Genomic DNA, 21,075 nt, shown 5'->3' on the forward strand with positions numbered 1-21,075 from the left:
CGGTTATGAAAGGCAAAGATTAAGTTTAAGGTAGAGAGGTCTTCATGTTTGACATTTTGTGCCTATGATAGGTTTGACTCTCTGAGGCTTCTTTGATTGTTAGGTATAGGTACAATTAAGATTTTCATTTTGTAATGAAACTATAACTTTAAATAAAAAAAAAGAGAAATAATAACCTTGAGAATGTCCTAATTTTTTAAATTGTTTAAAAGAGAGAACTTCTATCAAATAAATTATTCAGTAATTACACCAAAGTAAGCTTTTTGTACCAATTTCGTTAAGAAATATTCTAAGTTCTACAAAATGTCACCGCTTCACCTTTCGTTCAATCAATCAATGTGGATCTTGATTAATCTAATCTAATCAAAATAATGTCAGTCAGTCTGTCCAATCATTATCGAGTACATTATAGAAGAACGAAACTTTAATGAACTGTGCTTTCGCAAATGTCACATGAGGTATAGTGTTAAACTGAATCAAGACTACGTACTACTATGACTATGTAATTTGATTTATTTTTGCAAGTTTGCATTTTTTGGCGATTTCCCAAAAAAAAGTCGGTTCCCAAAATAAAAATAGCTGCATCCTTTAGTCAGCGACTCCTAGACCTACTTATGCACCGAAAGTAGGTTATTAAGTGTTTTGACATGAAGACGGTTATAATATGTTTGTAATTTTTTTTCCTCTACTGAAACGTGTTTTAAAATCTTGATTGGTTTATAAAACTCGGATTATACGATGCCTTATGGGCATAATTATTTTTTAAATATATATTTGAATGTCAAACAATGCAAAAAAATAGGCAAAGTCTTCGACAAATCTTCAATCAAAAAAATGTCGTATCTGCATTTAATCTCATACTCTTTGCCAGGGTGAAGGCCACATTCATTCCGTGAGGTCACCTGCAACAAGTCTGCCGATACCATCTGGTAACCAGGGAAATGTTATGATCAGAAAACAATTGAGATGTTAAGACATTGTCTGATATTTATGTGTATAGATGTTGACAGTGATAGCCTTGTGTTTGTGAGACGATGTGAAGATTGGCTTGAAATGTACATAGCTGGGTGTTACATATAACATATGACATAATGAACCAAAGTCCTACTCACTTTTATGACCTAAAAAGTCAAGCTCGAAAACTTTATATTGGCTTATCAAAATCGTTATTTAATTTAAAATTAGTTTCCGCCCGCGGTGTCACCCACGTCCCTAGATAACTGTTTACCGTAGTTCTTCTATGTCCTTCTCCCGGGTCTAAGCTACCTCTCATCCTCTCTCATTTTCAGTTTAAAAGGTGCAGCTATTCTTCAGTTATGAGTAGTGTAACTAACACGACTTTCTTTTATATATTAAAAAAAATGTCAGACTTCGGATAGGCTTCAGGTTAAAATGGAAAAAAAACAGAGCTTTTGTTACTCTCTGGGAAAAACGATAACTTAATGAGACTGGTTGTGAAACTTTCATTCTTCTATTTGTAGCAAGTGATGAAAAAAATATGAAATAGACGAGATTTGTGTCCTTTATTCTTATGTAGGTTATTCAGATTATATTCGTGTTAAACAAGCATTTGAAGGACTGAAGTTATTAATTTGCAATCTGCTACTTATAAAGAACATCGGCCACCATAGAGTTTTCATTATAATGATAATAGGTTTTACAACATAACACCATTAAAAGCTAATTAATATCAGGATCTAGGCAGATCTCAATAACAACCTTAGTGAACTTCAATTTGTAGCTACAATATGATCTTGTTTGAGATTCACTAGTTGTTTCTAGTGGTTTCGCTTGCTTCCCGAGGCAACTATTCAACAAGGTTGTTTTCATTGGCTCAATGCAAAATCTACTGTACATATTTTTGTTTAACTTGATTGTGTTAGCTCGTGAATAATATTGTCGCATTGTTTGTTAAGTTTAGCATGTTGTTGTGATAAAATGCCAATGTGAGATTTGTGGGTTCAAAGCTGAAACAGTAATATTTATGGCTGAACTGTGTTTCATGAATTCTTCTATAATCATAAATGTAGATGGAAATTTTTAGACGCATAAGAAGGTATTTGTTTATCTTTTAAAGTTACTTCAGTATATGGATGATGCTACTCGTTTCAATTAAATTGGCTCAGCAATTTTACTATGAAAGTTCTATTTGCGGTGACATACAAACAGAACCCCATATAATTTTAGCAATAGCAGTTAATATCGAAGATCTATTAGTTCCGGATGGAAGACGCATTGAAACTTGTCGACCTTTAGGTAATAACTTCTGAATAATAATTACGATATAATTGCGAATGTAATTTAATTAATGTATTGGAATTGTTGGTGCCTCGGGCTTCGTAAGTGGGTGTAGTTAGTGATAAGCGAAGCGAGCTGTAGATTTTTAGATGTAAGATTTTGGAGCACTGAAGTATTTTTCTATGGTTATCATCTGCCTGTTTCTTCCAGTTTAACTGGATGGAGCTGAATACCACTTCTTTAATTTAAGTGTCTGACATACTTAACTCAGTGACCTGTGAAACCTGAGACTCACTGGCAAGACTGGTTGTCAGGCATGCTGGCTTTTGAACAGGAAAGATGTACAATTGAAAAATGTTGGCCAAAATTCAACGAGCATTAACAAACGTGGAGAGACTCGATGGTATGAATAATAACAGCGATAGGTAAACATTGTGTTAACAAACTAACCTTTTATCGACTACGCACTTTTCGAGCCTTTGGATAATATTCTTCAGTATTTTCTGCTCGCTCAATCTTGTGATAGAAGTTAAAAACACTTTCGCTTCTCTCATCACAGTATCACCCACCCCTTTTCATCACAAATAACTAGATCGGGCCCATCTTCTAAATGTCACAGCCTTGCAGACAATTCCTTATGTCGCTCACACGTGTCACTTCTAGAATGTCATAAATCTCATAAATTGTAATAAATCATTGATCACATGAAAACTATGAATAAGTACCTATCTGAAGAATTTATATTATATCAATTAATATCAGAGGAATTTTAATGGGGTATTTATAATTGTTGTGGTATTTGTAAGTTGTGAAAAAATGTACCTATTGTATATAATGGTGAGCTGGTGATTAATGTAGTTATTAATTTCTGCTATTTTGATTGTTATAGTCATTGCATTGTTTCGTATAGATCACTGCGTAGCTTATATTACCTTATCAGTAAACTATAGGTACTATAGTCCTATATAACTAGAGTCATATTTTAGTGAGTAGAGTAATTAAAAATAATTTTGACGTTTTGATTTGACTTTACATACTTGACACCTAAAAATTAATGAGAATTGACATTTTAAAATACATGTATCTGGCTACTGCTGTAATTTTAATAAATATATTTCTCTTTGCTTACGTAGTCTTAATAAAGATTACTATTACCATAATACTATTGAAACACAAACAAATACGGATTATTTTATTTTATAAGTAACAAAACGCTTTGTTTCTAAATTGCTATTGGTTTTTTCTTATTTCAATCGAATTGCAACTTTAACCCTTTGAAATTAAGGTTGAAAATTGCTAAGCAATACCTAAAGTTCAAGGAAACAGAGGCATATAGGATGATTAGTATGATCTTTATTGTTTTTTTTTGGCAATGTGAATATGATGTTATATTTTTTGACAGTTGGTGCTCAACCAGCTGTGTTTCTATTTTATTCTGCGTTGATTGACAGCACCAACTTCCTTTTTTGATAGGAAATCATCAAATGACCCCCCTCCCGCTATGGATGCGTGAGGGAGTGTCAGACTGTAGGTAACTGACTAAAATCCACCATGTTCCTTCTGGAACTCTTTATGTACCAGGGCCGAGGTAACTATTTCCAACGATTCTGCAGCACCGGCCCAATTTAGTCAACATAAAATTCATGTATCTAGTGCATCAGTAGTTTATCCCAACCTTTCTAATGGCTGAGGTTAATCAAGAATAATTGCGATAAAGTATGAAATAGCAACTTCGAACCACATTTTCGACGATCCCAAATAATAATCTTCCTTACTATATTGTGACAGGAATCCATTATACCTAAGCATTGCCTAAGATCTGAATTCCTTTCGACTTGTAGGTATTAAGTGTATATTTTAAGCCAATACTCAATCGCTATGTATATCAATCTATACGTTGTAATCCAACCAAATGGAACCTAATTTTTTTTATGAAGTGATCCACCTTTCCGCTCTCCGAGTAGCCGAGTAACATGATAAGAATGTTGTTCCGACCGTCATCTGAACTGCTTTGGCAGTCGATACCAGTACAAAGTTAGAAGCCAGAAAGTCTGACAACCAGTATTACCAAGGGGTCTCTTGAGGATGTTGAAAATCCATCGCTCCATGTAGAGATAAATGACTGATTACAAAGGTGAAGGAAAACTTCTCGAGGCAACCTGGACTAAAAAGTCTAAAATCACCAACCTGCATCTAGCGTGGTGATTACCGCTCAATTCTTCTCTGTGTGAGAGGAGGCCTGTGCCTAGCAGTGGGACGATAAAAAGGCTGATGATGATGATGAGTAGATGTCACAAGCTCTTCACTGTCCAGTTACTAGCTAATGAGTCCTTCTCTTTACGCCTTCCAATCACATCAACACAGTGTAAGCTTAACCTAATGCTAAAGCCTGACATTTGTCTACGATATATTGAAGCGATGTCACCCACAAACCTCCGATGATATTAGCAGCTCGATTTACTTACAAATTAGATTAGAGTCTGTTGTAATATTCTTGCGATAGGCTTTGAACCTATTTATGGGATAGCGCTGCTAATTTTCTTTGAAGTTTTTTGCTTATTATGGATTGTCAGTCAATTTTATGGAGCCACGTAGAGACGGTAGATTCTTTCAAGTGGATGGCATTTAGTAGTATTTGATATTTCTCTCTTATAAGAAATTGATGCGTAAGTATTCTTAATAAGACGTTTAAGAAACCGTTTTTTGGTAGCCACGTACAATCAAATGAATGAGGATAGTTTGTTATGAAAGACGGACTTTTGCCTCCTAAATTTACAGAAATTACTTTGTTTTACATACATTTTTCAAATTTACATTCAATAAACAATGTAGGAAAGTTAAGAGATCTTTGCTTATATCCTTTGGCGCCACACATATTAATGTCATTTATTAGATGTCACGGTTTGTAAAGAAAAGATTTATACGATGGCATTAAATTATGAATTCTAGCTACTGATGCATTTGTCCAATATTATTATGTAAACGATTTATTTGTATTGAAGCAAGGAAGATGACTGCATTAGCATAATGGCTACTCGTTTTGAATGATTTAAGAAGTCCTAGTGTGCAGTATCTTTAGTATTTCCCGGTTAAATACGTGTCAGCAAAACGATTCTAAATATATAGACTATAACATTTTTTTTTTTAAGATCGCGTTTCAGTTATAAAATTAACAATGTTATTTTAGGTAGAAATGTACGGAAGAAGAAATCATATTACGCCAAACCAATAAAGTTAAGATAAAGGCAAGATGATGATGATGTTGAGGTAAATACAGCTACTGTACGTCGATTCTATAAAATTCAGACAATAACTCGCATTTCACTTCGCTATTCACTCTCACTTCGCATTCGGTTCAAAACGTTCTAAAAGTCATCTCATGCTTTATCTGTCAAAACCTCGGGTTTAATTTAGTTCAACTCGCAAACACGCTCGCAAGAGTAGCGCTAGTGTAGTAACTCACGGCGGATTCAGATGCGAGGTTTAGAGTGAAGTCTTATAGAATCACACTGCTGATCTTGTTTTCTTTATAACAACTATACTTAGAAGCGGTAATACTCATAGCAACTATCGGCAAATTTAAATGCATGTAGCATCGAACCTTTGCTTTTCAGTCTCAACAAACTTCTAACTAAACAAGTTAGTCCTGATCTCCCATTAGATATCATAAATTATTAAAACCATCTTCCTTTACCATCCCATATATTACAGCCATTAACTCTTTGGTAACTCTTAGCTAAGTGGCAAGCCTTTTGAGCGAATTCTAAGCGACTTGATTTCATGGTAAATTATTCATTAATGTTTATATGAAGTGGCATTAAATTAAGTTGGAGCTTTAAGATGATATTAATCATCATTGGCCTTTGTGCCTGGATTATAGAAGTGAAGGATATGTATAGAGCTGAATGAAGCGTCACAGTGATATCAAAAGGGGTATTTTCTAACTTGATTTATGATTTTATCTGTTTGTATTATTAGTTCGAATGTTGTGGTTGGATTATACTGTTGTATCAGAGGTGTGAATTCTGCAATAATATGGGTAGAAAGGTCATCTACGTATTTCTGTAGGTCTGGGAGTCTTTAGATCGATTGGGAGTTTTTTTGCATTGCCATAGCAAAATGATGTTATATTAACCCGTTGTAGGTCAGAGCGCAGATATATGCGGATTTTCTATTGTTTTATAATTGGCAACATATAAGTTAAAATTGTCAGTATCAGTGTGTATCAGTGTCAAGAAAATTACCTATTTATAAAAGTGCTTCTGAAATATTGAGTTGACGCTTTTTACCTTCATAACTATAGGAACATCATACTTAACACCGTATGCAAGCATCAATGACACTACCTTGATAAAATCATTATTGATTACAACTACTACCTTAATAAGGATAATGAGTTTCAAGTGGGCGGTGAGGACAATGAAGATTAATTATTTTTTATTAATTTTACACTCATTACTCATTTAATAAATAAAGACATACAAACTATCTGCAGATAAGATAAAGATCTTATGCACAACAAAATTGTAAACAATAAAAAACGTAGGAAGATGCACTTGAAAATAAATACGTTAGCTGCTTGAACATTCGTTGCAGTGATTTAAACAGCGGTTCTCAAAGTTAAATTTCTTGGTCTACTTACAAAATCTATAACCGTTATGGCGATTTTGTCACCTCTCCACCGCATTGGTAGTGATATATGACTAACTCTTCTATATAATTGATTGATCGACCCGAAACATTGTTAAGAAAACAATAATTTCACTAAACCATTACTTTGAGAACTACTGTCTTTTATTCCTTTTGGGACTTCAAGGATTTTGCCATAGAATCAAGTAGCTTTTTTAGTATGCGTGGTTAGATTTATGTAATTAGTAGTGACTAATTTTGTTGGCAGTATATTGTAATTGCTAGATATTTTGTCTTCATTAGATGCTCATACAAATACAGCATTTAAACATTCAGTCTAAACATTTTTTACTTTCATTATTTTTTTCGTATACGAATTTGAAAATCGGCTAAGTGTGAATTGTGCGATCACACCGAGACTCATATTTTCTACATCTTGATTTTTTTGAAGCAACAATTAGACAGTTCTCTTGATGGCAAGCGATAATCTTTACTCGTAGAAAAATGTACCCCCAGGATATAATATGAGAACATTTCAGACCTTTTAAAAAAGAGTAAGCTCTTCGTTCATCAATTCACCATCAACGATCACGGTCAAGGCTACCAACATCAAACAAAAACCTACAGGCTTAAGAAGCACTTTATTAAGAAAACAGTTTTTTCTTTCAGGTACGGAATCCTAATAATAGTTATTTCATAATTTACATTGCTAATAGTGAGTTTTATTTTAAACAAAGCTGCTTTCTACTGAGCCTCAATTAGGCCTAGCGTGACGGTTGCGTCATCAGTGTAACAGTTAAATGTTATATTAAATCTGTCTATTATAACCGTGATGCGTGTGCGCACGGAAAAGGTTCCGTTTCCGTTGTCGTTGCTATGGGAATATTGGAATATCTTCTATGTTGATAATGAAAGGAAAAATGGATTCTTAACCGACTACAAAAATGGAGGAGTTTCTCATTTTATATTTTTTTTAAATATGGTTTTGAAGTAAACTATTACGTCTAAAAATTACAAAAATAAACCCAAAAAGTACTGCATGGCTTTAAATCAAATTTTGCATGACTATTACCTGGGGGCCGGTTCAACACATAGGCTATATATTATCATGCTATCACCTACGCAATGAACGAAATTGGAAAATTGGAAATTCTATATTGTCCACGCAGACGAAGTCGCGGGCAACAGCTAGTTTTATTATATGTATAGATACTCGTTTCTATAAGGTGTAGAAAAGAAAGAAATAAAATAACAGAAAATAGTTAATTAGGCTCTTTGACTATTTATTTGTTTTTTTTATGTGTTTTATCTAGTTTCGAAAATAATGTATTAAATGTTATCCAAAGGAGGGGGTCCAAAGGAGCTCATGGATTTAATGATAATTGGCATGTATTTTTACACACACACGTAGATACGAATCATCAGCTTTCATGAGATAAAACATCTACACTACAATATTATTCAAACAGGCGTCATGGTATATTCACCCATCATTAATAAAGATCCCTATGACATTGTAGGCGATACAAATACTCATTAATAGACAAACAAAGTCTTGTACATGTGGGCTGAACCAAATTAATGACATTACACTAATAGTATTTTACCAGGATGACTAGTATATAAAATTAATAGTATTATGCTAATTAAGTATTATTGGAAACTTGTGTTTGTTACTGAAATGGTGAGATTATCTAAATACTCATCGGCGCAATTCAACGCAATTCAACTGCGTTGTTTGTGTACAAAGGTCGCGGAGATCTATGCTAGAGCAAGTAGACCAGAAGAAACATTTCTTTGTGTCACAGTGCCGCACATCGATAAACTCGATCGACTTCAAGCACTATATAGAGCCACCGAGCAATCTTTCCAGTTCAGCACTGCTAGTTCTGATTTGATGTTGCCATTTAAAATTTGACCAAAAATATCGGGGGCTAGGTATAGGTTTTCGGACTGTCTTTTAAATGACTCTGGCTAATTCACACAGGATTCAGCCCTTAAAAATGTTGTGGGGTACAATCATCTTATATGGCTGAAAATGCCCCACAATCTCAAATACATTCAGGTACATAAAGGATACATAAGGAGGCGTACATAAAACAGCATAAATAAGGGGAGTAACAGTGATTTATAAGTGAGTAACACTGATTATAAGGGGAGTGACTATAAAGAAGAAAGAAGTGTGAGGGCACAATTAAAACAGGGTTGTAGGCAATGTCCACAGTACCCAATACGGTACATCCGCCACAATTCTTCTTAATTGCTGAGTAAAAAGATGAAATACCATTGACAACATACTCAGACCATATATTTTATCTCAGTGGTGTGGACTTGAAGAGGCCTATGTCCAGCAGTGAACTGCGTAAGGCTGATGATGATGATATTTTTATCTTCTTAACTAATATAATGTAGTTACGTCTATTTACCGGCAATTACTGACTAACAAGCAGTCACCGTGACTTTGACTTTCCAAAATCCTCACTTTCGTTTTCAAAATTGTCTGTTTGTAATTAATATAAGTAAATGTAAATACTTGGTGCGTGGGCGGAACATTGTGTAGCTACACCTTCCTGTCTTAGTGATGTGGTGACCAGGGTTCTAGGATTTTTAAGGACATTTTTAGATTTCAATGTTAGTAAATATTGTAAGAATCTTGATGTCGTGGATTGTATGACACTAATCCTACTAATATTATAAACGCGAAAGTTTGTATGTATGGATGTTTGTTACTCTTTCACGCAAAAACTACTGAATGGATTTTAATGAAACTTTACAATAATATAGCTTATACATCAGAATAACACATAGGCTACAATTTGTAATCATATTGTTCGAAATACTATCCCTGCGCAGACGAAGTCGCGGGCACCAGCTAGTCATGTATAAGTGATAAGGGTGACAAATACGGCCTAACTTTTTTTGATGCTGTAGCTGAAAAACAGTCGATTTGTTTTTGATTTAATTTTCGCAAGGGAATAAAATGGTATTTTTAAAAATATGTGGAGGTATCTATATGAAGTTGTAGATCTTGAACATCCATACTTTACTTAAATATACTATCCTAGCCAAAATAATAACGAAAGTTATATTAGTAACTACTTGAGCATCTGCTATAGAAACCTAAACTTTACCTCAATCGACCAAATCCCGTAACCCATGGTCACAATCCCATAATACACAAAGCAGACAGACAGACAAATCGCATCTGTATCTCATAGTGATTGATGCTGTGATTAAACTGTCTTATCTCACAATATAAACGATAATTAATTCAATATTGTACGCATTTTCTGTTGCTTGTTCTAAGTGTGACGTCATAGTATCGCAATGTATTCTGTATTGATGCGCAAGAGTTTGATAGAACTGTGTATAAACTAGCTGTAATTTCGCGATTTCACGATCTCGTGGGAATTCGAGGGTAATGTAGCTTTACAACAGTGAAAGAATATTTCTAATCGGTACAGTAGTTTCAGAGCTTTTAGGGTTAAACAAAATCATGCAATTCGTGATTATATTAGTGTAGATAGCACAGATATGGATTAGCACCAGTTTTACCTACTATAGTAACGGTGGACTAAGAAATTAGCTGTAACCTTTAGAAAAGTGAGCTTTTTAATTTTCCTTTAATTAATGAAATTCAGTGTAAAACCATTACTGAAAAAAGTATTTTGTAGTTTAACAAGATGCTTAAAGACTTGGGTTCTTCATTTAAAGAGAACATGAAAGACAAATTGTATGCTTGTGTAGTTTTTACAAATAAACTAAAATTGTAAAGTTCTGCTTTTAGTTATTTATATCATGACATTAAAAGATATCCTGGTACTTAATAGGTCGGTATTATCCATATCGCGTAATTATCATAGAAACAACATAAAATGTTATTGTTACCATTACTTAGACTTAGTAAAGCATCTTTATGTATCTACTTAATTGAAATATAAATTATATACTCATAAATTATCTATAAACAACAATTACATTAATCATTTTTCATAATAAGAATTAATGTTTTCAATGTAGCCTATTCTTAGGTATGATCAAGATTGGAACAATAATTATTATGCGTGAAACAAGGGGCGACTGCCTACCTGACCTCCTAGGAGGAGCTAATTGAAAGTTTACTTATTTAATCTAGAAAAATGTTTCAAGACGTTTCATTATCCTGCTAGGGCAGCGGGATTGTTCGCGCGAGTTACCGGCCCTTTTACATAAAGGGCTTAAGAAGGAAAATGATGGGTTTTCGTCAGTAAGAGTCTAGACACTCACGCTACTAACCCACAGCGGAAGGGTTCATTTCATGATTTCCCATAAAAAAAACAAGTCATAATTTTCACAAACGTTATAATGTTTGCCTAGATCAGTGGTTCTTAACCTTTTTGACATGAGGGACCACTTTAGCTAAATTTTGTCTTGCCGGGGACCACCTCATCGGTTTACCTAAATTAGCACTCATTTCTTTATTATTTAACAAAAAAAAAACTGAACTTTTGGGTCAGTTCTACTCAAAGCTAAACGCATGTCGGCAGTTGTGTAGGTAAGCAAATGCAAATAAAGAAAAACTTGCCTATGTAATTTCCAAATGCGCGAGCGAAGCGAGCGCGACATTTTTATCGGACTTAAACCAAATATTACGTAAAATGTAGCCCAAACGTACTTAACTTTTTGTTTGTTGACAAATGCAAAAATAAGGGCATATAGATTTGGAATACGCGAGCGAAGCGAGCGCGAAATTTTTATCGGACTTAAAACAAAAATTGCGTAGAATTTTGCCCAAACGTACTTAACGTTTTGTTTGTTGACAAATGCAAAAATAAGGGCCATAATATATGTAGTTTCTGAATACGCGAGCGAAGCGAGCGCGAAATTTTATAGGACTTAAACCAATTATTACGTAAAATTTAGCCCAAACGTACTTAAATTATAAGTCGTTAAAAATTAAGTTAGATAACGTATAGCAACGTCGCGAAGCTAAGCTTCGCGGACCACTTGGAATGCCTCCAGGGACCACCAGTGGTCCGCGGACCACCGGTTAAGAACCACTGGCCTAGATGATCTCCAAAACAGCAGTACACAATACCAACAAAGCTATTAGTTAAATAAAGCTATTTACATAGTAAGTACACTTGTATTGTCTGCCATGAATCATTGCGCCTTGACACGCAGGTGGGTGTTACAATAGATTTGCGAATACATCGCTGTAAGCTCCGTGAAGGATTTTTGAGCTGTGGGATGGTAGGAAAGTGAGCGTAGCTACTAAGCATTTTTGTAGGGGTTTTATAGATTTTTTCTTAAAATTCTTGCAGTTGGCACTTACCGATATTGTAAATAAGCCTATCAAGTGAATTTTGGGCTGGAACACCGAAGGTTCTGAGCAATGGGTAGAAAATTTATCTAAAAAAAAAAATTAAGTGTACTGAAAAACAAACTTTACTTTTAATTATTTTTTTTTTCAACTTTGCATCTCAACATCAATATGATTTTGAAAAAAGACAAAAAAGTAACCGAAAGGGATTGATTTTTGTTTTCCCTTCTAAGGTTTTTAACTCTTAAAATCATATTAGAGTACCTAACGTGATGTAGGTATGATTATTTCGTTTCGATTCGTTCGTAAGAAAGATTTTAAAAAGTAAAGCTACAGAATAAATCCGTGTTAAAACTCACGAGCTCACGGCACAGTGGTTTTAGAGATTATTATCTACATTTCTTGGATAAAATAAAACAATAGATTTTAAAATTCTTAATCGTATATCATTTTGTAGATAAGTTTGCAATTTCCATGAAAAATTCATCATTCACATCCGTTAGCGTAGGTAATCTTAATCCCAAGAATTGGGTGCCAGTGTAATTTTAGTCTCCTAGTAACAGTTTCAATTCTGTCCTTTAAAAACTAATAATTGCGAATATTTACGCTGCCTTTGGTTGTCTGTAGAAGTGTGATTTGAACCCAGCACCTCACCGTTCATGACTCTCGATTCAAACCACTAAGTAAGTTATCCTAGTAGGCGCTGTTGGTGACCAAAGAGTCCATTACTATTTTCGACTGTATGCGTTTTCGTTTTCTAGTATTTTATGAAAATCGTCGTGCGTGACTTGCACTTTGCCGGATTTTTTCTTATCTTGTTAAAGGCTTGTTTTTCATTTCTTAATTTATTTAAGTATCCACTTATTTTGTATGCTTGAATTTGATATCAAGATGAGTGAATTGAATTGTTTGATAAAATATAGGTGTAAGTTAATTCTAAGTATACTTGACCTTACATATTTTTTGTGTCTCATGCACTATTCAAATAAGACGACTTGTAACATAATACAGTCATATAGCTTTTGTAACTGTCAATCAAATGAGATGGCTTTTGTTAAAAAATGGGATGGGCGTCTTGGGCGTACATATTATAAGTCTTATCTAGCTATCTATAATATAAAAATGAATCGCAAAATGTGTTGGTAAGCGCATAACTCAACAACGCCTGGACCAATTTGGCTAATTCTTTTTTTGTTGTGTTTGTTATTGTCAGGAGAAGGTTCTTATGAAGTGAGTTGACGGGAGCGAAGCCGCGGGCAAAAGCTAGTACTGAATATAAATACAATTTTAGAACATATGATTTTTTTTATGAAATTAACGTCACTATATTAATATAGTAATTATTAATTAAAAGCTTAGAACAGTAATTTTCTGAAATTAGCCTGAATTTGATAGCTAAAAGTATTAAAGTTAAAATATCAATATTTTTTAGATAATTATTAATATTTAAAAGCAGTAATTTGAATACTAAATGATTAAGTATTATATTTAAATATAGTTTATCAAATGATTAGGTATTTAAATATGAAATAGTTTTATGACTGTCTTGTTAAGAAAATTGTAGGTACTCAACTATTTTACAAGACGAAAAAATTAGATAAAAATGATGACATTTAAAGATGGGTCTCATTTTCCTTAACATACCTAAATCAAAAATACAGTATTTAAGTATCATTATGATTATTGCTTCCTCAATATTTATGCTCATAATCAAGTCACACAAAAGGTACACGCTCTTTTGAGCTATAATTAGAAAACAATTGACGTTCAAGTTATAAAAACACTACTACTAATTTGTAATTAGTACTTTTTTAGCAGTCACGTTGTTTTATTTAAAAGTCACGTTGTTTCGAATGATGAACAAAAACATACATGGAACGGGTATTTTGTCCTTTTGATAACTTTAAAGTCTTCAGAGGTATGTGATTTTCATTTTCAAGTTTAGGCGTCAATAAGTTGTAGCTTTATTTGAGACACACTCGATGTAATCCGAAAAACTAGTGTGGTTGGAAAATAAATAAATAAATAAATAAAATTTATTTATTTCCAAAAAGTTGGTGACAAGAATAGTAGGTCTCCTGGCTCCCAAACTAGGTTTATAACCTGTGACTTGGGAGTCAGTGATTCCTTCTTAAGTTAAGCTAAAGGTGAAAAAGATGACAATTTAAAACTAGCTTTCTTAATAGTAAAAATAGTAAAAAATGCTCACTAGTCATACAAAAGGAGTATGTGTATGTGATGTAGTGTGTAAGGGTTTGTGTGTGTGGTGTGGTGTGAAGTGTATGTGTGTGTGTGTGTGTTCGTGTTTGTGTGTGAAGGTTAGAATATGTGTCTAAGAATGTTTATATGCGTGTGTGAGTATGTAGTCTTTTTAAATTTGGGTAACAAGCAATTTTTCTGTTTGGTCATAAGTTTGTCCCATCAACCACTTTTTCACAGTATTTTTGCATACATGATAGTTTAGCTTGTGGATCTGGAGAGCTCTATTTATTTTGTTGTACAGTTTACAACTGAGATAGGTAAATTGATGTTCTGCGAAAGTGCTATTATGCCTTCCTGGTGGAAAAACAATATCTGCGCGACGTTTAAAACTTATTTGGACAGGCAAACGATGCTTTCGTAATATACATTGTAGCACATATAACCTTCTCACTGACAGTACCTTGCATTCCCTGTAAAGTTCCACTGTGGGATATCTGAAGGGCTTGCAAAACATAACTTTAAGAACTGCCCTCTGTACTCTCTCTAATTTCAGAAAGTATGTCTTGCAAGCGCCACCCCATACTGGCAGACAATACAAGAGAAGAGATTGGCAAAGTGAGAAATATACCAACATAAGTGTATCTGTGTCAGCCGAACAGCGAAGCTTTTTGAAAATATATATGAGCTTTCGTGTTCGAGCCACTAAGTTCTCTATGTGGTTATACCAATTGAGGTGTTTATCAATTAGCACTCCCAGGTATTTTATGCAAGGTGTGAGTGTCAGAAAAGGACACGTACAGGAATAACGTATTTGGTGCATAGGACAGACATGGGCTTGAATGGCAAGTGATGTATTAGGCTGAGATCGATTGCTTAGAGAAAAATAAACTAGCTTTGACTTATCTGCATTCATGGTTAGCAAGTTCTTATTTAGCCAATTCATGACCATATCTAATGCCGTCTGAGCATATTTTTCTGTTTCACTCCAAGTCTTGCCATGAAGAAGTAAAGCTGTATCATCAGCATAGGTAAACACCGAACAGTTAGTTAAAGGGAGCGAACACAGATCGTTTATATAGATAAGGAACAAAGTTGGGCCTAAAATGCTTCCTTGTGGAACGCCGTATTCAATTTTGGCTTTGTCACTCGTAACCTCACCTATTTTAACAAGCTGGTATCGATTTTTAAGATAACTAGTAAAAATATCCAGTGCAACACCACGTATCCCCATGTGCTCCAATTTTGATAAGAGTATGGGCGCAGGGACAGAGTCGAAAGCTTTCGATATATCCAGAAATATACCAAGACACCTTTGTTTATCGTCCATTAGCTTAGTTACCCTTTCAGAGAAGGCAATTACCGCATCTTCTGTAGAAATGCCAGTCCTGAAACCATATTGGTTATCAGATAGAAGGTTATTTGCATGGAGGTAAGTAAGCAAACGATTGTTCAGTATTTTTTCTAAAATTTTCGAAATACTTGGTAATATGGATATAGGCCTATAGTTGCCGACACCGTCCCTGCTCCCCCCCTTGTGAATAGGGTGAACTAACGCTGTTTTGAAAGCATCAGGGAAAACGCCGGTGGAGATCGCGAGATTGCAGATGTGGGTGATATACGGGACTAGGATTTTGCGAGTCAATTTTAGAAGATTTCCAGAAATACCATCAATCCCTGCAGCAGAGCCTGATTTCAGATTGACAATGATTCGCTCAACTTCAGAGTTGTCGGTTTCTAAAATGCATATGGAGTTACATGTTGTTTCCAGACTAGAGTAGGTTGATAGATTTGTATTATGCTGTAGTATTTTTGTCGCTAAGTCTTTCCCTAGGTTTACAAAATAGCTGTTAACCATATTTGCTGATTTATTTTCATCTGCATCAATGCGTAGAAATAACTTTGATAATGTATGTAGCTGTATATTTTTTGTAACTAGCTTCAGCCAGCGGTTTCACCCGCGTCCAGTTGGATTACTTCACGCGCCCGGATAAATAGCCTTCCCTAATGAACGCACTATCTAACACTCAAATACTTTTTTCAAATCGGCCCAAGTAGATCCTGTGATTAGCACGTTTAAACAAACGAACTCTTTAGCTTCGTATTTATTAAGAATAGACTGTTTAATATATATATTTTTTGCCAATTCTAGCAATAAGTAACTGAAAATAATGGATTTTCCTCTAATGGTAGTGTATATCAGTAATTCTGTTCCATTCAGTCAGACCTTTTTGCATTAATTTCCTATAATTTAATGCAAGCCTATCATGGATCGAAAGTTAGCAATTTCCAGTAAGCTCACGTAGCATATAATGTACATTGCGGTTTGAAAAAATAGTATTTACTCCATTCTTACATATAGATGGCTGATTAATGATGTAATTAAAAAGTTTCCTATACCGAAGCGAGGTGAGGCATCATTTACCACGGTTAATTAAAGAATCTCGAGATATTTTTATGTGTTTTAGCTACAAGATTACATGAGTATTTTAATCAATAGTTTTACAAATGATCTTATGATAGGGAAATATTAAAACTAAGTACCAAATATTCATCCGCATCGCTGTCAGCTGGGATCGTGCCCAAAAGGCTGGCTGCATTGCCACGCTGGATGGCAAAGATTACATAGATAACTAGGTAAAATAGCGTAACTACTGTTGAACATATAAAAATTTGCGAGTCTATATGTGATTATAGACTAGCTAATTGACGAATTTCACTAACGTTCCGATAAGATATAGCGTATGTTACTCGGGGATAATATAGCTTCCAAACAATGATAGAATTTTTTAAATCGGTTTAGTAGTTTCGGAGCTTTCAGGGTACAAAGTAATAAAAAAAAACTTGGTTTTATTAGTATTGATAAGCCTTCTAGAGCTCTGAAATTTTACCAAGTAAAACAATGGTTTTCAGCTGCATCCAGTTAGATTGAAAGGGAAATGCTAGGTAGATATTTTTTTATTTCTGATGATCTCTGGGCTGGCTAATACTGTGGATTGAAATAATTACATTTCTATAGAGAAAAAATTGATGGTTATGGCAGGCAATTAAAGTACAGCCAAAGGGCGAGTCGGCTTCTTAAAGGCACTCATTCTTACAAAAGGTCCTAGAGTCAGTAGTCTCGTGCAAGGCAGAGATAATGACGCATTTTCTCATTGTTACTGTAAAATCAAAGATATGTTCTCTATTCATAGAATGCCATATGTGTCGATAGTAATTACAGTTATAAAATACCATTGATATCATTATTGTCACAATTAATTATATCATTATTAATTAGATAGATATTAGTTATGTGCTGACAATTTATATCAGCGGCTGGTTTCTGCTAGTGGTTTTGCTTGCGTCCGTTGAGAAATACCTCTTCGATTAATGGGCTATCTTGAAACAAATTAATATCTGAAACCTTGGTTTTAATCAGACCTGTGGTCCCACTTAAGTTTTATAATAACAATGTATGACTATCTCTACTAATAGATGACAATGATGAAACTTTTCCAGTAAAAGGGCCTGAATGATTACCTTTTCATTCAATTTTCAATATAAGAAATAAGAAAATATATTGAAAGCCTTAAAATAAGTTTTACAAAAAGAATGTTGCAACTAAAAAGCATGGCAAGTTCAATATCGATTGATAGCCTCAGATTTCGAAAACCATATCATAAAATAGGCAATATAAAGCCTATAAAGCTCTATAATACTAAAATTTCATCTATATACATTGTGCAAAACGTAGTAAAGAACTTGGCCCCATTTATAACAGCCATCGATTTTAATTTGACATATTCGGAGTATCCGAAACATATATCGATGATTTATATCGAGACTTTTTATCGATTATTACGTAATTCTCGAAGTTGAAATAGTTCTTTTATTCGTTTGAGCACATTTGTATGATAATTTGTTTTGTTATAATGGAATAGGCATACGATTTTCGTGTTTTATGTATATTTTTTGAGGTTATTTTGATAGTTATACTTACATTTTAATGTGACATTCAAGTGTCAACATTTAGGCCACCTACGTAGTAAAAATAAATTATATTAAAATATCAACTTTAGTCCGTTATATTTTACATGAAGTCTGTGATATTATTTTTAACTCGATTTTCTCTGCTCCGACTCATTGAACTGTTTTCAGTTACTTATAACTTTTACTATAGGTAGCAGTAGCAAATTTTTATTGTTATAAAACCTTAAAATGTATTGGTATTAAAGTACGTAGAGTCCTTATGCCTAATCTTAGTCTGATAGACTAGGAAAGTAATCTTAAGCATCATAATGTCTGTCTTTACACAGTGAACCAAATTATTTAAATAATAAGTAAGAAAACAAACAAATAGACACTTTTTGTTTAAACAGATTGCTTTAAAATATGCAACCAAGTTTGTATTTCAATAAAATACCAATAATGATAGATTAGACGAGCTTAAAGTTGTGCCAATAAAACTAATTAGAGACAGTTAAAATATCATTATCTTAACATATAAAATACATCGATAATTCCAAGGATATAGTAAAACCTAAATAATATAGTTTTAAATTTAGGTTTAAAATTATAATATTCAACTGTTAATATGGCAATCAATCAAAATGGTTTGAACCAGGATGTCTGGCATTCCATTTTATTTGATTGAGCTTCGATTTAATGACAAATCTTATATGCATTTTTAATTAATACTAGCTAATTTACCGCGGCGTCCGTCGTGTCTTGGAGAAAATTCTTTTCGAATCCAGATAAAAGTTAGTCGCTCAGGCAGGATTGTGTAGCCTCTCAAAAGTGATTTTTTTTTTGCAAATCAGTTTACTTCTTTCGGAGCCTTTATAGTTACAAACAATTATGTTTCCTTTTATGATAGGTCTTTGTGGAGATAAAACTGTAGATTAATTGTTAATTAACTTTGAGGTTTCTTCGAAATACATGAAATATACTATTTTAATTTAAGTAAAATTCGACTTCTTTAAGTACAAACTATCTACAAAGTATTTTTAATGAATGCAGATAAGACATATGCACCTAACTTAAAACAGACATACTACGTAGTCTTTTGATTTAAAAAATACTGAGCATACAGTTATCTACTTATGAACATAATAATTTGTTCCTATTTTATCATTCTAGACTGATCTTAAAAACGATTAAGTCTTACAAAAACTGCATCTCAATTGTTTAAGTCTCACTCTATCTTTAATAATTAGAGCAAGATCAAGCTATGATTGCAATTCGTGGCATAAATTGCATCTGCATTTCAGATATTTTCAATTCGATGCGGTTTTTTAAATGCACGACTGTTAGGGGTCAAATAGGACTGCATTGCTCTGTAATAGATCTATTCTTAGCTAAGTCACCTATGACTTTAGGATTAGTATCTACCAAAATATTTATATTTGAAAAAATCTTTGCATAGGCCTTTTAACTTAAGTTCTGTCTTGGCTGTTCTTCCTTTTTTGCAGTATTCTGAACTTTTTGTTTTATTTACCATCGTAGTAAAGTGTGTGCCAGTTACCTACATGTCGATGAAAGCTGTGGACCATTGCTTATCATAGCAATTTTTGTACTGTAAGCAAATGGCTCCAGGCTGATTCGTTTTTTTTTTTAATGCAGTGTATTAGCTCGTACCGGGAGCTCCGAGAACGTGAGTTTTAACTTTAGAGATCCTCTTAATCCTCAAATAAGAACCCAGGAATAATATGACTTCATTTACTTAGTATATTTTTGTATCAGTTTTACTAGTAGGATTAATGAGTTGTGCTCTAAAAAGTAAGAATAATTTTGACAACTGGATCTATAAATATAACGTACAAGGATGTTTTTCAACTAAACTACATATACATAGTTACCGGTTGACAAACGTAACCATTAAGCATACGAGGTTCACTTTATATTAAAGCTGATAGTCATCATGCTATCTAGGAATACAATAGCAAAATTAAATTGGCACCTCTGAACTTTTTAATTTATTCAGATTAGGACTTGTCTGCTTAATTTGCATAGTTATTTTTGGAATCAAGCTTCTATAATAAGACCAAGAGATAACTAGAAATGTTCTTGGTTGGGCATTGTTGGGATATCCTAGGTATAGAACATAGATGTCTCCTGAAATACATCATCATCATCATCATCATCTCAGCCATAGGACGTCCACTGCTGAACATAGGCCTCCCCCTTTGATCTCCACAGATACCTGTTGAAAGCGACCTGCATTCAGCGTCTTCCGGCGACGTCTTCTTCTGAAATACATGGGTGTGTTGTATTGGGTAAATTCTAACATCTAATCTCACCTAAAGCAGAAGTTCTCATTTGACGATTAAGCCCCCCAAATCATCCTGTCAATGGTCCAAATGGGGTCTCTAGGTCAAATGATAATTAAAATATCTTTAAAATGTTCGAGGATATGATTAGGAAGCTACCATAGCAAGTTTTTTAAAAGAACTCGGTTATCACACGTTTTTTGAGCTTTTGTATTCCACACTTTAAATTACTTTTTGATTGTTAATTGATTAAAATTTAATACCACCACACAAGAAACGGAAATTAACAATTAAATAATAATTGATTTATATGAAATATTTGACAGTTAACAATCAAAAAGCTGTTCGATTTAATAAAAAATAAATTGAATATCGATTTTTGAGTACAATAAATTAAATTGCAATTAGTTATATTGCATCACTAACGTTTATCACACACGTTTTCAAAATGAGAAC

This window comes from Helicoverpa armigera, chromosome 15 (genome assembly GCF_030705265.1).
Source record: "Helicoverpa armigera isolate CAAS_96S chromosome 15, ASM3070526v1, whole genome shotgun sequence".
NCBI lineage: Eukaryota > Metazoa > Arthropoda > Insecta > Lepidoptera > Noctuidae > Helicoverpa > Helicoverpa armigera.